The sequence below is a fragment of the Delphinus delphis genome, chromosome 13, assembly GCF_949987515.2.
Source record: "Delphinus delphis chromosome 13, mDelDel1.2, whole genome shotgun sequence".
Taxonomy (NCBI): Eukaryota; Metazoa; Chordata; class Mammalia; order Artiodactyla; family Delphinidae; genus Delphinus; species Delphinus delphis.
Window position 1 is genome coordinate 79087988 of NC_082695.1, and position 17419 is coordinate 79105406.

At 32.1% G+C, this 17419-nt stretch overlaps 1 protein-coding gene across 1 annotated transcript in view; it reads right to left on the bottom strand.

Annotated features, from left to right (window-relative positions):
- Positions 1–17158, bottom strand: part of CDH19 (cadherin 19) — an 80726-nt gene extending 63568 nt beyond the window's left edge. The window contains exons 1-2 of the mRNA XM_060029565.1: positions 17078–17158; positions 8641–8690 (exon numbers count right to left, since the gene is read on the bottom strand). The gene's annotated coding sequence lies outside the window, so the exon portion shown is untranslated. The remainder of the gene's footprint in view (positions 1–8640; positions 8691–17077) is intronic.
- Between the last annotated feature and the right edge of the window lie 261 nt (positions 17159–17419).

Here is a 17419-nt window from a genome sequence, read left to right on the forward strand (position 1 = left end):
ATGACTCTTTTTGAATTATGGTTTTCTCAGGGTATATGCCCAGTAGTGGGATTGCTGGGTCATATGGTAGTTCTATTTGTAGTTTTTTAAGGAACCTCCATACTGTTCTCCACAGTGGCTGTATCAATTTACATTCCCACCAACAGTGCAAGAGGGTTTCCTTTTCTGCACACCCTCTCCAGCATTTATTATTTCTAGATTTTTTGATGATGGCAATTCTGACTGGTGTGAGATGATATCTCATTGTAGTTTTGATTTGCATTTCTCTAACGATTAATGATGTTGAGCATTCTTTCATGTGTTTGTTGGCAATCTGTATATCTTCTTTGGAGAAATGTCTATTTAGGTCTTCTGCCCATTTTTGGATTGGGTTGTTTGATTTTTTGTTATTGAGCTGCATGAGCAGCACGTAAATTTTGGAGATTAATCTTTGTCAGTTGCTTCATTTACAAATATTTTCTCCCATTCTGAGGGTTGTCTTTTGGTCTTGTTTATGGTTTCCTTTGCTGTGCAAAAGCTTTGAAGCTTCATTAAGTCCCATTTGTTTATTTTTGTTTTTATTTCCATTTCTCTAGGAGTAGGTCAAAAAGGATCTTGCTGTGATTTATGTCATAGTGTTCTGCCTATGTTTTCCTCTAAGAGTTTGATAGTTTCTGGCCTTACATTTAGGTTTTAATACATTTTGAGCTTATTTTTGTGTATGGTGTTAGGGAATGTTCTAATCTCATAATTTTACATGTACTTGTCCAGTTTTCCCAGTACCACTTATTGAAGAGGCTGTCTTTTCTCCACTGTGTATTCTTGCCTCCTTTATCAAAGATAAGGTGACCATATGTGTGTGAGTTTACCTCTGGGTTTTCTATCCTGTTCCATTGATCTATATTTCTGTTTTTGTGCCAGTACCATACTGTCTTGATTACTGTAGCTTTGTAGTATAGTCTGAAGTCAGGGAGTCTGATTCCTCCAGCTCCGTTTTTCATTCTCAAGATTGCTTTGGCTATTCGGGGTGTTTTGTGTTTCCATACAAATTGTGAAATTTTTTGTTCTAGTCCTGTGAAAAATGCCAGTGGTAGTTTGATAGGGATTGCATTGAATATGTAGATTGCTTTGGGTAGTAGAGTCATTTTCACAATGTTGATTCTTCCAATCCAAGAACATGGTATATCTCTCCATCTATTTGTATCATCTTGAATTTCTTTCATCAGTGTCTTATAATTTTCTGCATACAGGTCTTTTGTCTCCTTAGGAAGATTTATTCCTAGATATTTTATTCTTTTTGTTGCAATGGTAAATGGGAGTGTTTTCTTGATTTCACTTTCAGATTTTTTGTCATTAGTGTATAGGAATGCCAGAGATTTCTGTGCATTGATTTTGTATCCTGCTACTTTACCAACTTCATTGATTAGCTCTAGTAGTTTTCTGGTAGCATCCTTAGGATTCTCTATGTATAGTATCATGTCATCTGCAAACAGTGACAGCTTTACTTCTCCTTTTCTGATTTGGATTCCTTTTATTTCCTTTTCTTCTCTGATTGCTGTGGCTAAAATTTCCAAAACTATGTTGAATAAGAGTGGTCAGAGTGGGCAACCTTGTCTTGTTGCTATAAACTTCCCCCTTAGAACTGCTTTTGCTGCATCCCATAGGTTTTGGGTCATCGTGTCTCCATTGTCATTTGTTTCTAGGTATTTTTTGATTTCCTCTTTGATTTCTTCAGTGATCACTTCATTATTAAGTAGTGTATTGTTTAGCCTCCATGTGTTTGTATTTTTACAGATCTTTTCCTGTAATTGATATCTAGTCTCATGGCGTTGTGGTCAGAAAAGATACTTGATAAAATTTCAATTTTCTTAAATTTACCAAGGGTTGATTTGTGACCCAAGATATGATCTATCCTGGAGAATGTTCCATGAGCACTTGAGAAAAATGTGTGTTCTGTTGTTTTTGGATGGAATGTCTTATAAATATCAATTAAGTCCATCTTGTTTAGTGTATCATTTAAAGCTTGTGTTTCCTTATTTATTTTCATTTTGGATGATCTGTCCATTGGTGAAAGTGGGGTGTTAAAGTCCCCTACTATGAATGCGTTACACTTTTTTTTTGTTTTTTTGCTTTACACGGGCCACTCACACTTGTGGCCTCTCCCGTTGTGGAGCACAGGCTCTGGACGCGCAGGATCAGGGGCCATGGCTCACGGGCCCAGCCACTCCACGGCATGTGGGATCTTCCCAGATTGGGGCACGAACCCATGTCCCCTGCATCAGCAGGTCGACTCTCAACCACTGCGCCACCAGGAAAGCCCTGTGTTACACTTTTTTGGTCTATTTCCCCTTTTATGGCTGTTATTTCCCTTTTTATGGCTGTTAGTATTTGCCATATATATTTTTTTCTTTTCTTTTTTTTTTTTTTTTTTGCGGTGCGCGGGCCTCTCACTGTTGTGGCCTCTCCCATTGCAGAGCACAGGCTCTGGACGTGCAGGCTCAGTGGCCATGGCTCACAGACCCAATTGCTCCGTGGCATGTGGGATCCTCCCGGACCGGAGCACAAACCCGTGTCCCCAGCATCGGCAGGCATACTCTCAACCAATGCACCACCAGGGAAGCCCCTGCCTTATATATTGAGGTGCTCCTATGTTGGGTGCATAAATGTTTACAGTTGTTATATCTTCTTCTTGGATCGATCCCTTGATCATTATGTAGTGTCCTTCTTTGTCTCTTGTAATAGTCTATTTTAAAGTCTATTTCATCTGATATAAGAATTACTATTCCAGCTTCCTTTTGATTTCCATTTGCATGGAATATCTTTTTCCACCCCGTCACTTCAGTCTGTATGTGTCCCTAGGTCTGAAGTGGGTGTCTTGTGCACAGCATATATATGGGTCTTGTTTTTGTATCCATTCAGACAGTCTGTGTCTTTTATGGGAGCATTTAATCCATTTACATTTAAGGTAGTTTTCGATATGTATGTTCCTATTCCCATTTTCTTAATTGTTTTGGGTTCGTTATTGTAGGTCTTTTCCTTCTCTTGTGTTTCTTGCCTTGAGAAGTTCCTTTAGCAGTTGTTGTAAAGCTGGTTTGGTGGTGCTGAACTCTCTCAACTTTTGCTTGTCTGTAAAGCTTTTAATTTATCCATCAAATCTGAATGAGATCCTGCTGGGTAGAATAATCTTGGTTGTAGGTTTTCTCCTTCATCACTTTAAATATGTCCTGTCAGTCCCTTCTGGCTTGCAGAGTTTCTGCTGAAAGATCAGCTGCTAACCTTATGGGGATTCCCTTGTGTGTTATTTGTTGTTTTTCCCTTGCTGCTTTTAATATGTTTTCTTTGTATTTATCTTTTGATAGTTGGATTAATATGTGTCTTGGCGTATTTCTCCTTGGATTTATCCTGTATGGGACTCTCTGTACTTCCTGGACTTGATTAACTATTTCCTTTCCCATATTAGGAAAGTTTTCAACTATAATCTCTTCAAATATTTTCTCAGTCCCTTTCTTTTTCTCTTCTTCTTCTTCTTCTGGGACCCCTATAATTCTAATGTTGGTGTGTTTAATGTTGTCTCAGAGGTCTCTGAGACTGTCCTCAGTTCTTTTCATTCTTTTTTCTTTATTCTGCCCTACAGTAGTTATTTCCACTATTCTATCTTCTAGGTAACTTATCTGTTCTTCTGCCTTAGTTATTCTGCTATTGATCCCTTCTAGAGTGTTTTTAATTTCATTTATTGTGTTGCTCATAGTTGCTTGTTTCCTCTTTAGTTCTTCTAGGTCCTTGTTAAATGTTTCTTGCATTTTGTCTATTCTATTTCCAAGATTTTGGATCATCTTTACTATCATTATTCTGAATTCTTTGCGGCTCGCAGGCTGTAGAGTGCAGGCTCAGTAGTGGCGCAAGGGCTTAGTTGCTCTGCAGCATGTGGGATCTTCCCAGACCAGGCCTTGAGCCTGTGTCCCCTGCTTTGGCAGGTGGATTCTTAACCACTGCACAAGCAGGGAAGTCCCGGCCTCATTTATTTTTGCTAAATTTTAATTGCTTGTCTTTTTCTAACTGATTTTTAAGCATTATTTACAGAAGCTAAAAAAAATTTAAAAATTGCTGGTTAGGCACATACATTTAAAATTTCTTCCAATTTAGGGATGTTTTTCACTTTCTTTATGGTGCTTTTTCTCATGCAGAAAATTTTTGAATTTTTACAAGAGTCTAAATTGTCAGGTTTTTCCTTATCAGTTGCCATTTCTATGCTATTTTAAAGAAATCCTTTCCTACTCAAACATTTTAAACATTTTCTACTCTATGTTTCTGAAAAAAAGTCCTGTTTTGTGTCTCACACTTAGTACTTTTCATTAATTCACATGGAAATTTTTATTTTTGTTTTATTTGAGTTAAGGAATCAACTTTACCTTTGATCATATAAATGGTAATTCTCAGAACATTATTTTTGTTAACCGATAATTGCCTAATAAATTTATAATGTCACATTTGTTATGGACTAAGTTAAAGGCTCTCTTTTCTTTGTAGACTAATGACACTTTTAAATATTATATTTATATGTATTACTATATTATATCTATCTAGATCTACTGGTACTAATATTTTTTTTTCTTCAAATGGTTCTTTAGCATTTTGTATACACTTTAAAATTAGCTTCTAAAGTTATATGAAAAAATCTGAATATGTGGTTGAAATTTTCTTGATTTTATAGATTCATTAAGGAAAAGTTTGTCTCTATCTTTTACATGTTGAATATTTTCTCCATTTTTAAGCAACTCATCATTTATTCAGGTTTTTAAAAAATATTTCAATACGGTTTTTCTTTTATATTTTTCCATTAAGACTTTGACCATTTATATGATAGTCATTCCTTAATACTTTAGAGTTTCTTTTGCCATTTAGGTTACACCAATTTAACAATTAACCTTTTTGGCCTGATGATAATATTTTTCTTCTTTTGAATCTAGCATATTTTTTGAACTCTCCTATTAGTTTTAATTGTTCTTTTATTCTGTATGAGTAATAGTAATGCTATTTCTTCCTTTCTAACCACACTTCCTCTGAGCACTAACCCAACTCCTAAATCATAACCTCCTAATGATTACCTTACTGATGGATTCAATTCAGCTTATTTGGTTCAAAAAGAATGAGTAGAATTATTATGAATGGACACTTGTATGTTCAGTCCTATAGATTTCCACTTTCAATTTCAATCCCAGAGCCTGTAACCACATGCTTAAGTTGAGTGCAGGAGAGGAAAATTTAAAAAATTAGGGCCACACAGGATGCAATGGGCAGCAAAGGCTCACCTATTTCAACAATGCCAAATAAGAAATAATTTAAAAGTATGTAACATGCACACATACACACAGACACAAAATTCTCACTTTTTTCCCTGTCTTCACATGGGAAAGCTGTTAGTGTTTAAACATTAAGTGGTTATATATTGTTGAATTTGTTGTATATATCTTAGAAGGCTAAATAAGTTACTTTCCATTTCTATTTTTCAAAGAAATTTTGTTATGAATATGCATCTTTTTAAAATTGAGATTATGAATTGAGATTAACACATGGTTTCTTTCTTTTAGTCTGATCTGATAATTCACAGAATAAATAGATTCAGTAATATTGAGGCACTCTTGTATCGCTAATATATACAAACAACTTTGTATATATATGTGTATATTTATAATATATATAGAAAGCAATATGTAATGTAAATTTGTATTATATAAAATATTATACATGACAATATTATGTACTGTAGGTAGTATAAATATTTTATATAGAATATACATTAAAAGATATATAGGATATATAGCATATGATATTTTCCAGGTAATATCATATGCAAAATTATTCTATTTCTTCTCTAGACAGTCCTGGTTTGGTATTGGAATATCTTATCTATATAAATTGAGGAACTCTTATGATTTGGATGACTATCTTAGGTTGTTTGAGAGTGGACTTGTTAATTGGTCCCAAGTAGACACTCTCTTTACAATTCTTTGGATTTAACTGATTTTTCATTTTTATGACTAGAACTAATCAAAGTTGCATTACGCACACACACACACAAATTGTATCTAAACAAATAGAACGTTGTGTTTATTGCCAGGCTCCAGCTGTGTGTGTGTGTGTGTGTGTGTGTGTGTCTGCATGTGTGTATGGAATTTATACAGGGTGAAAACTAAAGTGTAATGCATGCAGATAAACCACTGAAATATTGATTAGAAAATATAACATATATTCCAGGTTTCCTTTATTATCTAATCCTAATGAATTCACAGCTTTCAGATAGTATATAACTAACAAAGAGTGATTTTCAATGCTAAGAAAAACTAAAAGACAAATTTAGAAAAGTAAAAATTTTAAACAACCATTGATGAATAAGGTACACTTTTGAAGATTTCATGAACCATGAAATAAATCATAGCAGTTTTACAAAACCATCAGTTAACATATATTTTGAGTCAAAAATTCCACAATCTTAGAATGACACAAAGTTATTGTTTTAGGCATTTTTCACCTAAAACATTGTTTTGCATGATTATAAAACATTATCAGTTAATTATTTTCATCACATAAATGATATCTGTTAAATTGAACATATATGTCACTATAAAGAAAAGACAAAGGAAAAAAATATTTTTCTTCTTACGAACAATATATTCTACTCTCCAAAGAATTTGTTACAGTTATTTATTTTGTCCTCAATTTCCATTATAAAGATATTATTTTGGTTTTCACTTGTTGAAAATCTTTTTAGCCACTTCTTATTATAGTATTGTAAATAAAGACACAGTTGTACTCTATTTGACAATTTTTGCTGATGTTGTATTAGTAGCTCAATAAAGCCTAGTCAAATATATCCAAAAATGTTTCTTTCTCCAATTATCAATTGTTTTCAGTACATCTTTACAACTACAATATCTATAAATTTATTCTACCATCAAAAGCAATACTTCGTAAGCACCACTTCTAAATGGTGTGGAAAATATGATTCTGTTATTGAAAAAGGCATAATATAAACATGATTTTTTTAAAGGCCCAAATCATAGTGAATGAAAAAAAGAGTTTAAAGTCATATACCCTGTATTTTGCTTGTGTGAGTGTGTCTGTGTGTGTCTCTGTGTGTATAGGATCAATGCAAAATTTTAAAATTCATAAAATAGTATCATAGAATCATATAGTGTCAGATTCTCAGGAACTGGGTGAAATATTAAAAGCATTTCAGCAAAAACACTTTTTTGACAATAGTAGTAATAATGATTAGTTTAAACTCTGAACACGTGACAATACTGTTATTATTTTATGTTGGAGCTGATTACATTTTTTCTACTTTAAAATTTTTACTATGCATGAAGAGAATCCCTTGATCCTTAAATGTATAAAGTAAACAGTAACTTGGTTAGTTCCATCCCTCTATTTGTGGGAAATGATTTACACATCTTATTCTACTCTGGATAAAATGTAGATTTTCCACTCCATAGCTTCTGATTCACCAGTTAGGTATTTTTAACAAGCACTATAGGTGATTCTAAGGCAAATAGTCTGAGGACACTACCATCATCATTATCATTATCATCATCATCATCATCTTGTCTAACAAGTATTGAGGACTTACTCCATGATTATAACTATACAAAGAGTATGCCATTCTTTAATTAATTTGTCTTACAACAATTCTATGGTATATTTTCTTTTAATGTTGCTATTTTATAAATGCAGACAATGAACATATGTAGGTTAACTAGCTTTGCTTAGCCATGTAATAATTGGTGGGATTGGAGTTAAATCCAGAGAGCTTGTTTCTTTCTGAGTGGGTACATTTAACCAATGTGGTTGCAGGATTCTGGAATATGGATGTTATTTTGGAAATGAAATATGTGTGCAGATATTGGCCAAGATTTATTTTTAGAGCAGTGGTTTCTGAACTTTAATATTTTATACTCCTATCAGAAAAAAATTGCTGAAGGTGGACTCCAATATTTGTTGTATATTTATATACTAATCATTTACTTCTACAACTTTTACCACTATATAGATATTTTATAAATCACACTGAAAATTGAAATGCAAAAGAATGAGATAAAACATCAATACAAATAGAATTTCTTATATTTTCCCACAGCTCAGTTGACGGTCTTGTGTATGCCCTATGTTACATAAACACCTATTTGGAGACTGTTCTGTAAGGTAGAGGAGCACCAAATGGCCATGTTGGATGTTCCAAATCCACATCCCCCACTTTATCCTGCTTCCCTTCTCTTCAAGAGAATAGTCTGCTCTGGTTCTCAGACTGACTTTTACCGTAAAGCCCTGATCATGTAGTAGTAACTTTCTGGTTGCCAAATTATATCTAGAATGGATGGTTATTATAAATAATAAAGGTTGAGGATACATAATAGTACATAAATGTATGACATGAAGTAAAGAATTAAATCAAATAAACCATATAATATCCATCTGGTTCTTTTTCTTAATTATATTACTTATTTAAGTCTTCATTTAATATTAAATTAATGCTAACTATTAAGGAAAATCTGTATAAAATGTAAAGATTTGTACATATATAGATACAAGAGTTGCATGGTACTAATCAGGGTGCTTAAACACTCTCAGATTGAGTTTCTCCAATTGTAAAATGAGATAACATACCTGACTTCTATGTATGTTGTGATGTCATTTAAAAAGAACTGGAACTGCACCTGGAACATATTAAATGTGCAATAAAATTAGTTATTATTATGCCATAAACATGGCATTTATTTAAATGTTTATAATCACAGATTTCTTCATAACCCTCTAATTAATCCATCCTTAGGGTGCATAAGAGAATCACTAGTAAGTCCCCATTACCACAGGAATAAAAAATCAAAGGAGTAACTGTCAACATTAATGTTGTTTAAATCATAGAGGAAAGAACTCCTTTCAAGACAGGGCAACAAAAAATAGGAAATATTTGCTGCAGACTGTATACAAATGATTTCAGGTTTATACACCCAAAGCTAACGAATGCAGTTTCTATTATGTGAAAAGTCAGGTTTTGAAGTAGAAACGTACTATAAATAGTGACAAGACCTAACACACTTTAGAGATAGAATCAGAAGGCTAAAACCATCACCTTATAGTACCATTGTCACATCTAAATATAGATTTAGAAAAGTTGATTCCATGAACTTGTAAACTGAAATCTATCTACTTACCTATCAACTTTCTTTAATAAAGAAACATATATCCTCAAGTACAAAGCTGTAATGATAGTTGGGGATATCTAAATCAATCACCTGAGTCATTGCCAAAAAAATCTAGTGAAATCCAATTTCATGACTAGTTTTTTAAAAGGTGGAGGGTGGTTAAAAGATAAATTTGAGAAAATCTCTTAGGAAGTAGAATAACAAGGCATAGATCTAGAAACTTGGATAGAAAAGATCAGGAAATTAGAGGGTTAATTCAAAAGGCACAGCATCCACAAGTAAATCTCAAAGAAAATGGAGGGGAAATACTATTACAGGATAAATGTCCATTTACTGTCTTCATGGTCTCTCATTCAGTCTACAGAAAAATGCAGTCTGTTTTTTTCCGCCAATACTACTGTACAATGCAACCAATCCACTGAGGTCAAAAGGGATCACCTTTATTTCTTTCTATAAATTTAATAAATACTTTTATTTATTTTTTTTAAATTAACTTCACAGTGGCATGGCACATTGTTGCCTGCACCATAACCACACATCCTTTTCAAAAATCTCCCTTTTTTTGGTTTGCAAAACTCCATACACGTTTGTGGTTCTCTTTTGTCTGAGGAATCTCTATTTCATTTTACTGTCCTATTTCTTAAATTATGGAGTTGCATTCTTAAGGAATTTTTTGTTCATTTGATTCATGTTTATCTCCTGGTTTTATAGGCTTCAATTAATATTTATATCCTGAAGCATCACAAAGCAATCTCAATAGTCCATATATATCACTTTCCTGATCTACAAACCTATTTTCCAAGAGGCATTTCAATGTCCATGTCTCACACAGAAATAATTATCTTTTATCCCCCATTCCACATCATCACTATGTTGTTTCTTTCACTGAATGAAACCAGGTTCCACTCAGAAACTCTCAGTTGAATAAAAATTCCCCTTTAATATTTTCTTCACTTTACCTCTCATATATATTCAGGCTTCATCTATGGTCAATTCTACCTGTTAAATCTTTCAAAGATATGCACTAATCTCCTACAATCTCTAAATTCCTAAACCACAATTTCTTGTTATTAGTTGCTTCTCATACCAGCAAAATAAATTGGAATGATATTTTGAAATTAGAAAATATCTTTCAGGAGTGTTAAAGATTTCAGACCATTTAATCTACTAAACTCAGGTCTGAAACTATCCTACAGAAAGAAACTGACATTTAGAAAATTCTGGTGCAATGCATTTGTTTATTGTGTGAAGAATTTGGAAACCTAATTGTTGAAGCTAGTTGAGTAATTTTTGACATCTACACTCAGTCAAATGTTTAAAGAGGTTGGACAGAATTATGACAATGACAGTGCATAGTTTTGTAGTAGAAAAACTATATGCTATCAGGAAAGTAGAGTTTGATAGTGAGTTGTATTTAATTAGAAAAATCAGTATTAACAAATGAGCATGAAAAATAGATATCTTTCCTAAAGTGCCACTAAAAGAGACCATTACAATATCAGCAAAAATTTACCTGTTACCAGCATTAATATGCACCCTAAGTGTCCAGATTTTGTTTCTTATACCATTCATTAATTAAAAACAAAAACTGGTGCATCTTGATGAATAGCTCAAGAGAAGTTTTACAAGTGATTCTCAACAGTTAGAAAAGAGTGGATTGAAGAGTGACTAAAGGTCAAGAATTGAGTCCCAAGAGTAGATGTGTCTCTCAGAGTAGTTGCAAATAGATGGAAAGCAGAGATATGTCTCTGCCCTAGGGGGCTTAGAGTTAATGAAGAATTTTTTAAGATAGAAATTACAGTGTTTGAGAGCCCATTTGTAGGACAATTAAATGAGCAATAATAAGCAAAGATGCTGCAAAGAAAAAAATAAACCAAGCACCAAAGTAACCACTCAATAAATTCTGTTTATTATTAAGAATGATAATATATAAGTAAATAATAATAATGAATTACCACTGTTTATGCTTTGCTATGACTTTAGAGTTAAACAATAAATTCAGGAACTTCAAATAATCTCTCAGAATATTCCATGTGTTAAGATAACACTTACTCAAATCAACTTCAAAACTGAAATAAAAAAGTTTATAAAGAGTTTACTATTACAATATTTACTCACAAAAAGTTGGATAAAAATTATAAGAAATTCTGGGTCCTAATATGGAATGTACATTTCAAAGGACATGTTTTTAAAGGAAGTGAGAATATATCTATATTTTAGTACAAAATTTTTTTTTTTTTTTTTTTTTTTTTGCGGTACACGGGCCTCTCACTGTTGTGGCCTCTCCCATTGCGGAGCACAGGCTCTGGACACGCAGGCTCAGCGGCCATGGCTCGCGGGCCCAGCCGCTCCGTGGCATGTGGGATCTTTCCAGACCGAGGCACGAACCCATGTCCCCTGCATCAGCAGGCGGACTCTCAACCACTGCGCCACCAGGGAAGCCCAGTACAAAATATTTTTAAACAAACACTCCTTCAAGATAAGTAATAGATGTTTTAAAATATATAAAACAGTAAATGTACCTCCAAGAGATGGGATGGGTTAAAAATACATAGACTTAAGGAAGGAAAATCATCATGAATATAGTTCATTTGAGATGCAAAATTGATTTAAAAAGTAAAATAGGATATCTTACTTAAATTTTTTATTCCTTTGTAATTGATACCAGGGAAGATAAAGATGCTTTTTTTTAGTGCTTAATGTAGAAGCATTCAGTATAACTTTTTTTTTACGATTTTTTTATGTGGACGATTTTTAAAGTCTTTATTGAATTTGTTACAATATTGCTTCTGTTTTGGTTTTTTGGCTGCAAGACATGTGGGATCTTAGCTCCCCAGCCAGGGATTGAACCCACAACCCCTGCATTGGAAGGCAAAGTCTTAACCACTGGACTGCCAGGGAATTCCCTCATTCAGTATAATATTAATGTAGAAGCTGAATGACTGAATTATTGAGGGAATAAGTGTCTCTGTTTTTCCTAAAAATTTAAGTTATGTGCACTATGAGACACTCCAACCTGTCAACGGGTAGGGAGAGTTCATGTATTCTGTGGAAAGGGATGATGTTCTTACATGAAATAATTCCTTACCTAATTTTTTAAAAACCCTGGCAACCCTTATAATTGTTTTGTAATATGTAGAAAGGAACTAATTAATATCTTACTAAGATTTGTAATGTTTAACTCATATACATATAGCCTTAAACATGTATTGCTTGTCCTTTTTTCCCTACAAAACAAAAGCTTAGTGGTATCATTATAATACAATGTCACATACCTCATGAAAATTATTCTTATGAGTTAAGAACTGTGTGTTTTAAACGTTGGTTTAAAAAAATCCTATGTATATATGGAATATACATATATGCACACGTGTATACACACACAATGACAGCACTGTTTTACACCTTTAAAATAATTTAAATTTGCAGCAACATGGGTGGACTTGGAGGACATTATGCTAAGTGAAATAAGTCAGGCAGAGAAAGACAATTACTCTATGATATCATTTATATGTGAAATCTAAAAATTATACACAACTAGTGAAATTAACAAAAAAGAAGCAGACTCACAGATATAGAGAACAAACTAGTAGTTACCACTGGGGAGAGGGAAGGGGGGAGGGAAAATATAGGGTCAGGAGATTAAATGGTACAAACTATTAGGCATAAAATAAGCTCTAAGGATATATTGTACAAAATGGGGAATATAGCCAATATTTTATAATAACTATAAATGGAGTATAACCTTTAAAAGTTGTGAATCGCTATATTGTACACCTGTAACTTATGTAATATTGCACAGAAACTATAATTTAAAAAGCCAGTTTAAATTTCATATAAGTGACTTTATTAAATCTGCACTCTAACATGGCACAGTATTTTAACAAATAATTTGTGTGGGCTTAAAATTATTAAATGAGTATATATGTAAATTTGAAATTTGACCATAGATAAATATATATACACACATATGTGTGTATATATGGGTATGCATGTATAGAAACACATATGCTTATTTATTATTAACCAATAAATTTGGAGTCAAATTCTGATATGCCTGTAGAATTGGCATAGTTAGTAGACATTGGTTAAGGACAGAAAATGACCAAAGAGCAACCGATGTTTTAAAAAGCCCCAAGACAAAAGTCCAAATTAGAAGAAGGGGATTTACATCCAATTAAAAAATTACAGCGTGGCCCTTTTATTTTTCATCTAACACTTTGGGGAAAGAGTTATATTTTGCTTCACTAATTCAAGAGCAACTCCAAGAACTGTCAAGAAGTATTTGCTTAATGACAAAAAATACCATTAAAATTTCAAACAGAAGATTCATCCCTATCTTTTTCTTTTCTATCTTTTATAGTGTTCTAGTTATAGTTTATATCTGTGTCTGAATTTGGTGGTATTATCTCTTTATCAAAGGAGGTCATACAAATACCATATGATATCACTTACATGTGGCATCTAAAATATGACACAAATGAACTTATCTACAAAACAGAAACAGACTCAAAGATACAGAGAGCAGACTTGTTGCCAAGGGGGAGGATTGGTCCGGGAGGGATGGATTGGGAATTTGGGATTAGCAGATGCAAACTATTATATAGAGAATAGCTAAACAACAAGGTCCTACTGTACAGCACAGAGAACTATATTCAATATCCTGTGATAAACCATAAAGGAAAATAATATGAAAAAGAGTTAATCACTTTGCTGTACAGTACTTCAATAAAAAAATTTTTTTTATAAAAGGAGGTCATAGATACTCCACTTGAGATTTTTAAAAATAAAATAGATGGCAAACTCTCGAAAACAATTTAGCTTTAATCCAACTTAAAGGCAGAAAAATGGTGACATTTTCCGTTCCCATGATTTATGCATAATTTTCTCATTTCCACAGGAACATTTCTAAATTTTGCACTTAGAGAAAATTACCTAGGTTATTTTTAGCCATAACTAATGTGTCAAAATTACTCCCACTTTAATATATTACACTGCTAATTTACAAAATTCATTTATCAAGTAAGTTCTTAGAAGGAAGGAACAGATAAAATGTAAATGTACTGATCTTGTATGTTGATAAGTCACTGTTCTATAATAACATCTCAAACTTGACTTCATATGCCAAAGCAGAGTCCCTGAAAAATTATGTTTTGCTTTAAGACATTTTTTGATGATTCTGAATGTCTTTTATTGAGTACTAATTAATGCGACAAATTTCTGACAAAAACATTTCTACTTTACTAATTCTAGAGGCGTTTTTAATGTGAGACAAGAGTTGTCTTACTGAATCACATCAGAATATTCAAGAGGACATGCAACATTTCAAAAAGAAATTGATTTGCTGTAAGTTGTGAAAAGGTGGGTTTTAGAGCATTTTAGCTGAATTCTTTTAATTGAGTGGTGGCAACAAAACTCTCTAGTGGTATAGGTCTTTAAAAAAAGGGTCAAACATGTTTCTTGTCACTATGGAAAAAGTAACTCATTCATTTGTCAAATTTGCGAGCTGTCACCAGCACGGCAAGAAGGAAAGGATTCATATGCTTTATTAAGTTCCATATTTGTTTATGTTTCATCCTTCATCTGTTATGCCAAAGCAAAGATACAGGTATTCGAAGATCATGGTTATTAAAGAAAGTCATCATGACAACAAAATATAAAAGTTCCATTTTCCCATGTTCATCAGCATGGTTCTCAAATATTAGGTCAGTAGCAATAAATCCCAATCTAAATAAAGATATATGAAAAGCTCAATATGTTCTTTTAAACTGTGTAATACATTTATTCCTATTGCATTAGTATTCAATAACATGTTAAATACTATACTATAAGACTTTAAATATAACATACTATTTAAAGGGTACATGTTAAGAGCATGACTGGCAAAAAATTTACTACCAATTTATATTTAGCTACTGATTATTATTTATCAAATTATATGTACTACATTATGACAAATTTCTGAAAGATGGGTCAGGTTTCTTAAGAATGCATGGGAGGAATTTGTGCACATCATTTTAAAACATCTTCAACTTATGATAATTTAATTGAATTATTTTTTAAAATTTCCTGGAGATAAGTACCTTAGAAATATTTCAAAGGGGGAAACAAAATAAAAAAATATATACTTATGTAATATATGCTTTAAGACTTCTACAAATTGTGTGAAAGCGTGTGTGTGGGTTTAAGCATAAAAGGGCACAAGTAAAGAAAATACTAAAATTGAAACCATAGTACTTCCCTGGAGGTCCAGTAGTTGAGACTCTGTGCTTCCACTGCAGGGGATATGGGTTCAGTCCCTGGTGGGGGAACTAAGATCCCACAGGCCATGCAGTGCAGCCAAAAAAAAAAAAAAAAAAAATTGAAAACGTAGAAGGAAGATATAATTTACAGAATAATCTGATTCATTTCAGTCATTGTTAAACACTTTGGTAAAGTAGAAAACACATATAAAAAATAAGAGGTCAAATGATTTCTAGATTTCACAAACTGGCTATTTTAAAAGATTAAATAATTCTAGACTTCTAATTTTGTAATGTTTATTCCTTTTGGGAAATATTTTTACTGGTTACAAAATTTGGTAAACAGAAATGTTCAGATTATATTGAAATTTAAATATTTTCAAATTAAAAATTTTAAGTATATATATTTGCATGCTAGTGATATTTAGACATTTAAAGTATTTAGAATTTGAAATAAACAATATTATATAAATTTATATTATTTTATTACATTACTTCATATTGCAAACACATCCAAAATATAAATATATATTAATATATAAATTTTTATATATTATATATTATAATTATATAAAGTTGCAAATATTTTAAATAAATAATGTTTTCTCTCTGGGTATATTAATTAAAAAATAAACTTATCGAGCTAAACTATAAATTTATATAATCTAAAGAAGAGTTTGCCATTCTATTTATGTATCTTTGTTGTTAATCTCTTCAGGTGTTATTTCATATGCTAGTTACTGATTTACTAAATCCCTTTGGCAAATTTACATTGAAATATTTTATTAAAATTAGTAACCCGATTAAAATTATTTGTAATGAACTAGAATTGAAACAATAATAAATGCCTTTCACAGTTTGCATTGCTTAATTTATAGTTTTGTGTAATTTCATATTTGATGAATTAGCCTTCTTACTTCATGTAATAGATATAATAGATTACAAATTAATATGTGTACATGTAATAGATATAGTAGATCACAAATTAATATGTGTTTGTATTCATAATATGCTCAATAGTTTACTTTTTTTAGTAGTATTTTTGTAACATTCTTAATTACTTAAACTTTTTCACTCTAAGAAATTTTGAAAGTCAATAGAAAGTTTGATAGCCAAAAAAACCTGGCAAAGAGGAAGAAAATAAAATAATTATGTCAACTTTAATAATAGATTGTCCTTCAAAGAAACATATAGTTTTATTGACATATGTGAAAAGCTCCATACAGAATATCATTTACTAAGAAATAAATAATTTATTATTTTAAAAATATTTACTCTATAAATATTTTTCTCATATCTTTAAGGTTGATAACTTTACTGCTCATAGCATCTGACAGTAGAGAGGTAAATACAGAAAAAAACTCGAGAAACAAAATCCTGGAGAAAGAAAAAAAAGCAGTAATGCTACATTCCTCCCAAGAAACTTGTTTTAAATTTTCTAGATATAAGCAACTTTTATTTTCCTCAATCTGAACTGTAGAGATGGCAAACTGATTTTTGTTTTAGAGAATGTTCAATGCACATGTCAAGTTTTAAAATTTTTAGGAAATTTTCCTTATGAAGTGCAAATTAGCAGAGTTTTTCAAGTACTTTTTGGCCCTATTTTCATTGAGTTAATTTATATAATCAATACATGCCTGATTATCACATTCTTACCTGTGTATCTTCAAGTTCAATAAGCTCTGCAGAAACAAATTCAAAATTCACATGAAACACATGAGGAATAGTAGGAGAGTTTGTCCCGATTTTGTTTCACAGGCTTCTCATCAAACCTTATATGTGCCACATTGCTCTGAGTTACAGACGCTTGTGCTTTTAGTACCAAGACCTTCAGTATGTCACTGCTTACTGAATGCTATTTTGGGTTCTCTGAGCAGAGCCATGAACACTGAGCCTTTGTGCAAAATATCATAAGGGCATTCTGATGTCCGTCCATAGTCTGGGATTAATATGCAGACAGCTCCAGCAAGTAGCATGAGCTGATTTTTTTCACCCTTT